Raw genomic sequence first — 12,802 nt, 5'->3', positions numbered from 1 at the left:
GGATTACAAAGGAAATCTTTGAATTTGCTCATGAAAAAAAATCACCTGTCTGATAATGAGCCAACCCACACAGAGAGTTACCGGCAGCACATTTATTTATATATTTGAACCCCGAAAAACAAAGCAGCACACACCCTCAGTTTTTGTTCAGAACCAGCTGCATGAATCACTGAGATGTGATGAATGTTCGGTGGGATGCATCCACATCAACAAAGCAGAGAACAGAGATCACCCGTTGAGAATGCCTGCATATCGCATGGTGACGTCGTGCATTAGTATCTTTCCACCCTGGTTCACACCAGATAAGTGTCGTGTGCGCTGAGAGAGATGCATATGGTTCCACTGGTTGGCTCTTCAAGGGTTTACAGGACTGACAGGTCTATTCCCCCTCTAAATGTGGAGGGATTGTCTCTCTCTCTGCTGCACCTGAGCCTCCTGCTGGCTCTGAACCCAGACAGGCAAACTTCTTAAAACCAGAATAAATGGCTTTGTTCTCTGTCAGATCCTACACCTGACGATGGATATGTAGTGGCTCGGTTTCTGAGGCTTTAATCATTTTTACACAGTTGTTAAAATTGTGGAACCACATTGATAATAGTTCCACCAACATTTGGTAATTTCACAGCCAAGACAGGAATATTTTCTGCTGACGGAAATCACTTTTTAAAATGTCCTAATGGAGTCCTTATCTTCTCAGCCCCATGAAAAAAGTCGAGTGAAGTTGATAGTCCACAAAACAGTTCTGGAGCTTTACAGCAAAATCCCACCCCAGATATTTTTTGTGGACTCCAAAACATTGACATAGCGTTGAGTGGCAATGATTTCATTTTTGGGTGAACTTATCTTCCCCTATCCCCAACTCATTACTCAAAGGATCATTAAATATAATCTGTTGAACATAATAGTAAAAAAACCAAAAACAATACAAATGTAGTGACAGTTTAGCCAAGGAAAACAATTCTAAAACATTTGTAATGTCTACTAATCCTAAAAACCACAGTGTACTTTAATTAATAGAACAGCTAAACTAAGTTGTATCATATTCTCTTGGGAAAACTGGAAATCCTCTGACAGCAGGTCAGTCCAACACCTAACACCTAAACTTGCCAATACTTTATGAATTAGGAGTGAGAAGGGAGACACGGTGGTCATTCATTGGGGAGAAGATCATCCCAGCCTGAGGGCTGCCACTGCTCGAGAGCACCTCAGTTCAGACATCCATCCTATCATTATCAAATTAGGCCTCTAGGGAGAGCTGAGGGATGTCTGCAGAGGCAGCAGACCTGAAAGCAGGGAGGTAGGAGTCATCAAACCACAGCTGTTGACAACCGGGGAGCCAAGATGGAAATACCCAGTGTTGGATAGAGGAGAGCTCTTCTAAATTCAGGAACTGATTCCTCCAGTCTGTCCAGAGGGCCCAGACAAAAGCAGTAAAGATGAGGATCACCTGTCACCACAGGAACAGTGAGACTTCTGTAGACACACCACTACTCTTCATTCTGTCTATCAAGATTGGATAAGATGTGGAGAAAGCCAAAGAATCCACTGAGCCTCAGATATCTCTTGTCTGAGGCCGCTTACACAAAGACACTTTAGACTGGTCTGTAGAGTCAGGGCAGTCTTGATTTGTGGAGTGGAGCGAGTAATTAGAAGAGAGAAAGGGTAAAGGAGACCACAGCAATCTGTTGGAAATATACAGCACTGTCAGTCGTGCTTGTTTGTCAGGGGAAAGGAGCCTGACTCACAGCTTGGTAGAAGAATTGAGCTCTGCTGCATAAAGAAAACACAGCATCTCAGCTCTGCACTGAGATGTTATGCTGGTGGTACCTGTTTGTATTGATTCTTTATTGGATCACATAGTTGGATCTAGGGTTAGGGTTAGATTAGAGGCAGAAAACTGACTTCAATGACTGATGGTTAGATGAAAAATATTTATGAAAAATAGAAATTCAACCAAAATCCAATAAAATGAACTGGGCGCTATTGAAAAAAATGTGTAAAAAATTGTGAAATGTAAAATGTAAAATGTGAAATTTGACAGGGCCAAAATGGTTCCTCCAGGAGGTGTTTAGGAACATGTTTTGGGCCATTTGGAGTCTAGTACCTATTTGTAGCTACATTTTCTCAAAAGTTTCACATAGTTGGACTGGAATTCGTGAAGAATAGAAATTCCATAAAAATACAATACAAACAGATGTTTCTCATTCAACTAGTAACCAAAGACATTGTGGAATTGTTTTGAGTCAATGGGTCAAATGACCTAGAAGCTATTGAATAAGATGTGTCCCTATGCAAAGTGAATGAGATAGATCAGAGGTGAAATTTGACAGTGTCAGATATTGAATTTCCCCAAAAGTTCCTCCACGAGGTGTTTAGGAGAATGTTTCGAGCCGTTTGGAGTCTATTGGTACCCACTTTTGTGACCCTTTTTCGAAAGTTTCACATAGTTAAACTGACTTCAGTTAATGACTGAGGGTTAGACCTAAGATATTTGTGAAAAATACAAACTCCAACAAAATCCAATAAAAAAGGTGTGTCTCATTCAACGAGTAACCAAAGACACTGTGCATTGATTTTGAGTCAATAGGTCAAATGACCTGGAAGCTATTGAATACGACCTGTTCCTATGCAAAGTGAATGGGATGCATCAGTAAGTAAGAAAGTGTTAAGGAGACTGTTTCAGGCCATTTGGAGTGGATTGGTACCTATTTGTATTGATACTTTTTCAGATCACATAGTTTGAGCCAGGGCTAGGCTTAGGTTAGAGGCAGAAAAGCTTACACTCTTTACTTAATTATTTACATAAAATGTCTTGCAATTGTTGGATTTTCTTGCAGAATTTATGTTTTATTAGTTAGATAAAGTCTTAATTTATTCAGGATTGACTCTGTGTAACAGATAGATTCAGACTTCCATCTGAAGTCGTACTGGTAGTTTGATCCAAATGATGGTCAATATCTATCTTTGTCAAACTGGCCCCTGCTATTAACCCATAGGCTGTAAAGGACTGACCCATCATGAAATCACCCACTGGTTTGCGGACTACCATGTTTAAGTCTCGAGTTCGGCATTAGAGCCTTCGCAACCTACAACTCAATACGTGAGATGTCAGAGTGAGACTTCTCCTTGAGCAAGACTTATTTTTCTTCTTACAAAAAAGGATCTTATGATTTAATATATAAGTTGATCTCTATAAAATCTTTTCCATAATATATCAGACACTTGGAATAAAAAACCTCAGCCTGTCTGCAGCAAAATTAAGCACCTTAAAGTGAAACTCTCGCCAAAATGCAACTAAGGTTTGCAAGGAGTCAAACCTTTGTGTAAAAGCATAATTACGACAAAAGAGGCACTTTTAAGATTTACCATATTTTCTTTTGAGAAAATTGTTTGTGTACACAGAGTTTGCTAAAAAGAAAGTTTTTGAACCACTCACCTTAGCAGTAGCTTGTTCCACTAGCCGCCGTCATGGCAGCCAAGAAGCATCGATCTCAGAGTGCAAAGTAACTTTGTGTACACAAACAATGTTTTCAATGCTCGTGTTCATGTGTAGAGACCCTGGTGATAAGGATACCCCTGGATCAAAGTTTCATATTGTGTCGAGCCTTCTTAGTGTTTTAAAAATAGTGATTTTGATGCTACGCTAATTTGCCCCAAGCACTCTCATTTAAAATGAGTTTGACCCGAAAAGGAAAATATGGTAAATCTTAAAAGTGCCTCTTTCGTCGTAATTATGTTTTTACACGAAGGTTTATATACTTAGTCTTATATACATTCACAAAAAAAGCCTAGGTTGCATTTTGGTGAGAGTTTCACTTTAAGATTGCAGTCACATTGTTGGACGCAGTTGCCCTGAAGGATTATGTTGCTGCCAGCTGAGGCGATCTACTGGACCGACTCCAAAACTTTTGGAGTGTATGAATCAATGAAACACCAAAACGTATCAAATTTTGGGACCCAGGTTATTTACAACCACTTAGTGAAACAACTCTTTGGAGTTATCTATTGGCCTCTTGTCTTATAAGGTTCATGCATAGTTGTAAAACATAAAGCAAGCAACAGAACAAAGTTCCACTTCTGTTCTGGCACAATAACTTGATAGTCATAAAAAGTTGCATGTCTCTATTATTTTGTCATCCTCTTGTGAGTGTTGCGATATCAAACTATTAACTCGTAATGAGATTCCCTTTTAACTTAAGGGAACAGGGGTAATTTTTTAAATAAACAAACTGGAACAGCATTTCCCTGCATGGCAAATGTAATCTATGAAACTAACAGTGCAGGAAAAAGTTTCAAGAATCTCATCAATGGTGCCTACATCAAAACAACTCAACGTCAAATATTCATTTGGGATTATTGATTGCTTTTGTAATTGAATAAAGGAACCTTTAGATTCAGGAACTTTGAGGTTGCACCACAGACAGCGTTTATGTGATCAGAGTCTTAACGGCTCCACAGAGAGAAGTGTCAGTCACCTTTATGTCTTTGACTTTTTCCGGGTTTGGACGAGGCTTGATATCAGAAGTGCTCCGGCTTATCACTGTAATACATTTGTGACAGAGCTATCAGTCGGTGGAGATTTAAGTTGAGTCAATTTTATTTAAATCAAATCACAAACTTGATGAGGAAAAAAGTCAAGGGGAAAACTTCCAGAAGAGCAATATCTTCTAGTTCGAACAGATCGTAGAGGTCTAGGTAAAACAAAAGTATATCTACAATATTTCTAGAATAGATGTCATCTGAACATAAATATTGCTCAATAAGTTCGAACATAACAGGACATTGAGGAGTAACATTTCTGTTAAAATATCTGTACTGATTGCATCTGAGTATGTACTGCTGAATCTTTATATGATTTGTGAAAAGGAAGGTAAACAAAAACAAACAACATTAACAGTCGTGTTGTGTTTTTTTTATTGGGTTGATACATATTCAAAACACCAAAATGTTACTTAATTAGATAGGTAGTTGATTGTTGAATCCTATCCCAAGATCATCAAATACAGATGCTTTGGGTTGGCAGCTCGGATCAGACACCGACCAAAGTGCCAGTATTTTGACGCTCTGGCATCGACATGCACCAATCAACCAGCTTTCCCTGATAAGGGAAAGGAACCTTTTGTTACTTTAAAAAAAAAACACGGGATTATCAGAAAAATGAACAGTCAGAAAGATAAAACCTGATGAAAAGTCTTTAGAAGAAACGCATGGAGAGCGCTGATATCTTAATCACATACACAGACACGTCGATCGACTACTTAAACACATATTCTCTTACTGTGTTTATGCAGGGATTCCAAACTCAACACATAATAATCAACAAAAAGGGAAACTGGTATCCTCTAGAAGAGGAGTATTTAGAAAAAGAGAGTACTAGGGCTTAATGGAGAGCTGCATAGACACATAAAAAGGGCACATATTGACTGTGAAAGGATGGGTGTTTATCTTTGTTCAGCGCCATACATCCGGCTTTTAAGATGTCAGTATAGTTGACACATCTCTTAATCTCCACTGATGGTGTTTTTTGTCTGGATGGATGTGGCGCGCTCTATTAAATTCTTCTTGAGGTCACCCTTATTCTTCTAACAAAAGAGATCCTTTAACAGTTCTTCAAAACATTTTAATTAAGACGTTTATTATTCATATGGTTTCAGTTAAGTAGAGATGAACGGACACATGAATTTCACAATTTTCTGTTAAATCGTTGGACCTGCTATTGTTTTCACCATTGTGCTCTGTGAGCTGCAGATGTAATTGATTGGCAATTAGACATTGGCGTACAACATGGACTGTAATGCACAGTGATTCATGAATATTTGATAATAAAATGCATTATCTCAATTCGCATTCACAGTGAGCACCTGCTCCGGCTCAGTCAACCTCCTTGACACTAATTTGTCCTTGGTCCGGTCAGATTGTACCACACTCCAGTTTATACATGAAGCAAGAGTCTAATGCGGTGGGCTGTTTGAGGAGGGTAATGATGTCATCATGCTGTAAAACCTCCTCAATTAAAAAGCAATGAAAACACGCTGTTCTCAAATGTATTAGTCACTGCTTTTAATACTGATTTCATCCGGTCGTGCTGGAAGATGTCAGGCCAGGCTGCAACGAGGAACTTAAACCGATTGCTGTCTTTCTAAAACAGACAAAGTGTCATTTTTGTATTGTCTGCTGCCTCTTTGCAGTGTTACTGTATAATTCTCTGTTCACGCCTGTGACAACACATTATGATGGATGCCTTAAATTACCTGTTGCTGTGGCAGATGGCACGCTTTGTCATTAACAGCAATAGTGAGAATTCTCTGGCATACTGATAAAATATTCATCATGAGTCCTCATGACCAATGGCGATGTAATTCATTTCTTCTCACACCCTGTGAGGCCCAAATGAGGGCCAGAAGAGCACCTAAAAGTGCTTATTGAATTTTTACATCATCACGTATTCAAGTGATGTATTAAAAAATAATGAGGACATCCTTTGGTGCACCTCTCTGAGTATCTCTGACTGCCTCGGGGGACTTTGTGGGGACTGACTTAGGGTGGCGAAGACATCTGATTCGCCACTTCTACTAAGACAAAAACATCCTGACAGGTGGAAAACGGCTCTGAGGGTACCTTCATGTTCAATAGCAAGGCCCTGGCGGAAGACAGGCTTCTTGGGAATCATCTGGAGAGGAGAGAAAAACTCTTGCTCCTCCTTGCCCCTTAATTATTTCTTTTACAGGAGTTTCACCCTTGCCCTCAGTCACATATATCTGAACAACTATTAAATAAAACTGGTCATCAAGTTTTTCAGCTCATTTCACGCTGCTTGGATATTGTCCCCACATCGAACGAATGCTCATTTCACATTTGATGTGAGTGAAAATGACCGGCAGCTGTACAGCCCCTGCAAAACTGTTTCCTTTGCTTTTTAATTCCAATATCCAGTTAGAGTTTTTCCCCTGTAACTCAGAGATGGGGCTAACCCAGCTGGGATTAAAGATTTTAGCTTATTTTACAGATGGTAGAAGACGGATTTCTTTTTGCCGATTTCTAGTGAGACTTCCAAATGATTTTCTTTCAACACTTGGAACAATAACATTATAACGTTATGCTTGTGTGCACAACAGCAAATCATTGCCCAGATTGTTTTGCCAATAAACATTTTAGCACCAGGACAAGTTGTTGGACTTTGAACGTTTGCATTTTGAGTCCATCTTCATAACTGGCTGCATCTCGCAGTGGTCATTATTAAAAGCAGCTCATAACCCTCAGCAAGAATGAGCCTTAAGTGCACATTCATTGCATACTCTGAAGGCACACAAGGAGCTCTATGGCTTACACTTAACATAAATAAATAAATACATGATCCCCCCTACTAGATTTATCGTGCCATAGTCTAATCCCTGGATAAAATGACAGGAAATATGTTGCGGCAAGAAAAAAAGTTTTACTCAAACTATATTATCATTCCCCTTGTAGTGATTTGTCATGGCTAAAAGAAATAATCTATGTATATGTACATAAATACAAACAGCAGCATGCAAAATAATCATATCAAGTTGTTTACCCATTTGTTTGTGTGCTCAGAGTGCAATTGTCGTGATTGTCAGCGCACACATGCAGCTAACTTTTGTGCTCCGCTCAGTCATGGAAGCCTTCGAGCAGGTCATTAACCAGCAGATAGTGACACTGTGGTCAGATGGCTCGCTGTTCACCAGACTCCAGGGGTAGACCATCAATCAGGGCGAGAGGCACAGCGGACTGACAGATGCTTGATGGGTGATGACACTAAATATGCTGTCATTTGGCCAGAGACTGAAGCCAGACTCAGTCAGCGAGCCTCACTAAATGACAGAGGTGTCTTCCACCAACACCACCACCACCACCAAATTTCCTGACGGCACAATCGTGTGGCAGGAAGATGTATCCTGTGTTTATTCTGCATTTCACACACTGTTTGTCTAGCACAATCTCTCCGTGGCCTTGTAAAGATTTATTGAACTCCTGGGAATGAAATATTACTACCCAGGAGAATCTCTTGAATTGTCCTGGATTCCCTTAAACGCAAATACTTTTACACACGCAATGCTGTAAGGAAGGTCAAGGATAATGGATCTCTTTGTGTGTTTTACTCCTTTGTCCACCTTGACACAAGCCTTCTTATACTTACCTCACGTTCGGCCCAAAACCATGACCTTGCCACTAAACTGTTAGCCCTTGGGGATCTTGTCTTGCACTAAAGTCAATTATGTTGCGGTAATGCATTATGTTAGGTAGCATTCCCCGGACAATCAGTCATTGTCTGCTCAAGCTGGTTGCACTGGCTCATCTTCCTCATCTCCCATTCCATTACACTGCAGCACAGGTGGGGATCTGTATAAGGACCATTCCTGTTTCCGACAAGGTCACCCTGCACCGAGAACGAGCAGCTCCATGTATTTTTACAATTGCTTGACTCAGGATCAATTACCGAAAATTCTAATCTTTGTTGAGGGATCACCTTGACTGACAAGCTGTTCAGTGGGGTGATTTTCTCGAGGTGTCTCTGAACAAAACAACCTGAAAATGAATGAATTTCATCATATACCGATGGAAAATGATTGACTTTTGCAAATTACACTGTACTAATGAAATCCCTGCAATTCAATCCAGATGATTTTTAATACAACATCACATGTTGCTGGTAGATTGGGGAGCAAGACTGAGCAGAAAAGGGAGCATTTAGAAAAGGAGCATTATGAGTCCAGTCACAACAGCGCTTTGAAAAGCCAGATCAATACCATTTCTGTGACCAATTTTACAGTTCTCCGGGTCGGTTGCCTCTGGAGTAATAAAGCTGTTTTCGACTACACACATCCTTCAGTCTTCGATGTTCAGCCGCTGATGGCAATATTAAGGCAATATGTGTGATAATCCTGTGGGCATGTCAACGTTTTCTGGTCTGCAGTTGATCAACGCGATCATAATGGTTTTTCAGAAGACACGTGTGCAGAAAATTCAACAAGACCATTGACTTTCAAGTTCATTTTGACAGATTCTGGCTTGGTCTAATTCTGTGGCTGAAGGCTTTGTTTTCCACTCTTAAGAGCCACAAAATAATTCAAATCTTAAGGAGACTTTCACAGTAGCAGGCTGGGTCAGGTGCCACATCTTGATGCATCAGCACCGTCTCAAAAGGAAGGGTTTTTGAACAGATGGTTAGTTCTAACAGGGTCTGGAGCGATCCCTCCTGCACTTTTGTCCTCACTTTTGATCCTGTATGTAGTCAGCTGACAGCCAATCACCAGCATAAGAGAGCAGATGAAATGCTGCAGTTTGTCCTTGGAAAACAGAGAAGGTCAACAGGACTGTCATCAAAGATATGATTACACAGCCTGTTCTCAATCCCAATGCATCAAATACAGCAGCCTGGTCAGTGGCCCTGTGCTTCATAGTTTGACCGGTTTGATGGGTCATACACTGGATTTTCGCTCGAGAGAACAGGCTTTGTGCTACTTTTGTGAGCAAAAGCCAAGAGTGTTTCGTTTTTAAGTTTACGAAAGTTACTGTACATAAATTACATAAGTTGTCACCTTGCCACTTAGGAAAGGTTAGTGATGTAGTTATGTTGTGTTACGTGACTGACTGTAGTAATGTTAAGCCATAGCATGATCTGTTCCTAAACCGAAATGGTGCTTTAACCTAACCAAGTAGTTTTGTTTGCCTAAACTTAAAGGAGAACTTCGTCCGTTTTTAACCCATATCCCTGTTGATCAAGGTTACCGAGTGCTGTCATTAGGAAAAACAGCGAGAACATTTGGCACAATATTTACAGAGTATCAGAACAGCAGCTAAAGCGAACCTATGGGGGCAGACATCTTTAAGTTTCACTTTCGGTTATGTCTGCCCCATAGGTTCGCTTTAGCTGCTCTGGTCAATATTGTGAGAAAAATGTTCTCAAAAAAAGTTCTCCTTTAACTGAGATACTTTGAAACCTAAACCTAACCAAGTAGTTTTGGCGCCTAAACCTAACAAAACTGCAACCGTTTGACAACATTAATTGATTAAATAACCCGACAAAGTCATAATATGTCATAAGAAATGTTTTTCATCATGCTTTACTTCGAAAGTCGAAGCGGACGTTGCATATTACATATTACTGCGGACTTGACCGATGAGCCACTAGAGTGGCAGGAACATAGTTGATGATTGACATTTGAATAATTTGAACTAGGTTGTTTTTTTTTCACAATTGTTTTTGGTTTTTGAGCAATAATTGATCAGACCCACGTTGTCTTCATGTTTGTTTTGCCAGCAAACGTACAGTAAGAGGATGCACACACACACACACCACGAGCATGGGAGGTGACGTAATATTGACAGCAGGTGAAGCTAATGTGTTGTAAAAATGTAGCAGCGCACTAATAAAAGAGAAAAAGCTTGTGTCAGCAATGCAGACACTTAAAAAAAAAGCTTTTTGCAAATGTTTTGTGAGGTTTGAGAATGCATTATATATGTTTGGTATTCCTGAAGGAAAACACACAATGTGTTTTCTTGAGAAAGACCGAATACAAACAAAGCCCATTTTTGTTTGCAATGAAAGCTCCACGGGGTACCTTTAAGTCTGTTGCTTGTTCATTTTCAGAGAAGGAACATCCTCTGGCTGTATTTCTTAATGAAGCAGCAGATGCTCATCCAATTTGAAGGGGTTTGAGAACCCAGGAAGCCGCAGTAACTGCCTTTCTCCTGTCAAGATGTCCAATATAAAAGAGACAATTGCAGGGGTGTCATCCAGTTAGAGGAGTTTAGTAAGATGCCGCTCAAGGATGATGAGTTTGATTCTGAAACAAAGACCAAACAATTATTCAAATACCTCCATTACGCACTGACAGATTTGCCCTAAGGATGAATTACAAAGTCTATGCCAGATGTCAGACCGTGCAGTGTCAGTGTGAACGTCACAGGAACCGTGGGGGCTGATCGAAGGCAGGTACATTCTCTTGCTCCCCGCCACACAGAACGTACAAAAAGCAATTTTTGAACAATAGTGATAGTGTCGCATACGAATCAGCACTACTACACTTTCCACGAATAGAAAAATGTAAAGCTGTAACGCTGTCATTGAATTCTTTAGGGACGTAAGCACTTTGGGAAACTTCCTGTTGCTGCTCATTCCCTCCAACAGGATGATTTGATGATGTATTTTCTCTGACATCGGCAGTTTTGCAACTTTCAGTTCCTTTTTTTTTTTTTTTTTTAGGTTTTTTTGGACCAAAACAAATTAGCTAATGTTTCTGTTTCTCAAGAAATGCAAGATTACACACACACGAACACACACACGTGGCCAACATTTCAGCAAATGGTGCAGTCACATGGCAGCAGACTTTTCTCCCCCATCAAGTTCTCTGCAACAGTATAATAAGTTCTGATTTACATTGTATGAAGCGTCTCAGCTCTCAGGGAAGTCAGCCGATTGTGGTCAGCTTTCTTTGAATTTCTAACGGATTCTTAACTCCAAGGGACGTCTGCAGCAATTGTTAACCAACAATGTGGGCAGACAAGGTGTCGAGTGGAAAAGCACCAAAAGCCAAGTTTATTGAGTGGATAGCTGGAGCTTTGTTCATTGATGCAACATGTAGGCAGTCAGAAAAAAGGCAAACAATTCCAGTGGGTTTAGAGGAAGCAGACAAAAAATCTAAAAAGCAGACAAGCATTAAAAAATGAGACAGAAATGCAGGCGGGATACAAATCAAGGCTGAAGCACTTGGGCAAGGAGGCATCACAGTTCAGGGGCTAAAGGGCTTGTCGAGCTAATGAAGGACAATGAGGAGCAGGTGTGAAGATGAATGACAGAAAAACATTGCAGACAACTGCTGGACAACAGGCAGACAGCAGGGTCAAAAAACAAGAGACAGGGTTAATGGCTCGCAGACTGTAAACAGAAAACAACTGCAGAAAAACTACAAGCTGGCTGTAAATGAGATAAGGTAGAACAAGAAAGGTTTAACAAGTTTTACCGGACTTACAAAGTCCTCATGACGCCCACACCAACAGCTGCAGATTCATGTAATCAAAGATGTAGTAAAATATAAAAAGTAGTTGAGCTATACTTTTTTAAAGGCTTGTTTTGTGTGCATCTCTGTGCTGTATTCTAGTTTCAATGTTTTGTGTGTGTATTTTGATTTTGTATGAGGCCCTTCACAGACTTGACATGTTATCGTGTTGGAGAGCTTTTCTGTGACCTTGTAAACTGTGTTTTCCGGAGCATTCAGGCTCATCTCAGGGTCCCCCTCTGCAACCTGGTCTCACCGGATCCTCACCTGAAGGGAGGAGAAGTGTTGTTGACGGCACCACGGCTCCAAAGACCGGCTCCAACATCACGGCTGCATTCCAATACCCACAGTAACGCACCAGTTTAGTCCGTGTATCACTCGTTTGTTCCATTTTCAATTGAGAGTCAAATTGGAAAATGAAAAATTGACTAAAAATGTCATTATTTGTTTAAGAATCTGTAACCAAAAACCTAATAATGGTTTGTCCTTCATACAATTACTTAAATTAAAGTAAAAAATGGGAAATGAAAAAAAAAGGAAAGAACAATGAAATTTAGAACGGCTTAACTCACACAGTAGCTCTTGTAACATCTAACATCTTTCTTCGGCATTTTGTGAGCTGTAGTTTTGCAGGTAAAAACAACAACCTCTTCAATCCCAAAGACAGATACCTTGTCAAAGCAGGAGGTGCACAAGTGTGACCGATAACGTTCACAATGGCTGCATTCTGTTAACTGTCCCCTAAAATCATGTCAGTGAGTGGGCATGCACAATACCAGAGC

This window comes from Sparus aurata, chromosome 12 (assembly GCF_900880675.1).
Source record: "Sparus aurata chromosome 12, fSpaAur1.1, whole genome shotgun sequence".
Classification (NCBI taxonomy): Eukaryota; Metazoa; Chordata; class Actinopteri; order Spariformes; family Sparidae; genus Sparus; species Sparus aurata.
Note: the sequence above shows the minus strand (reverse complement) of the source record.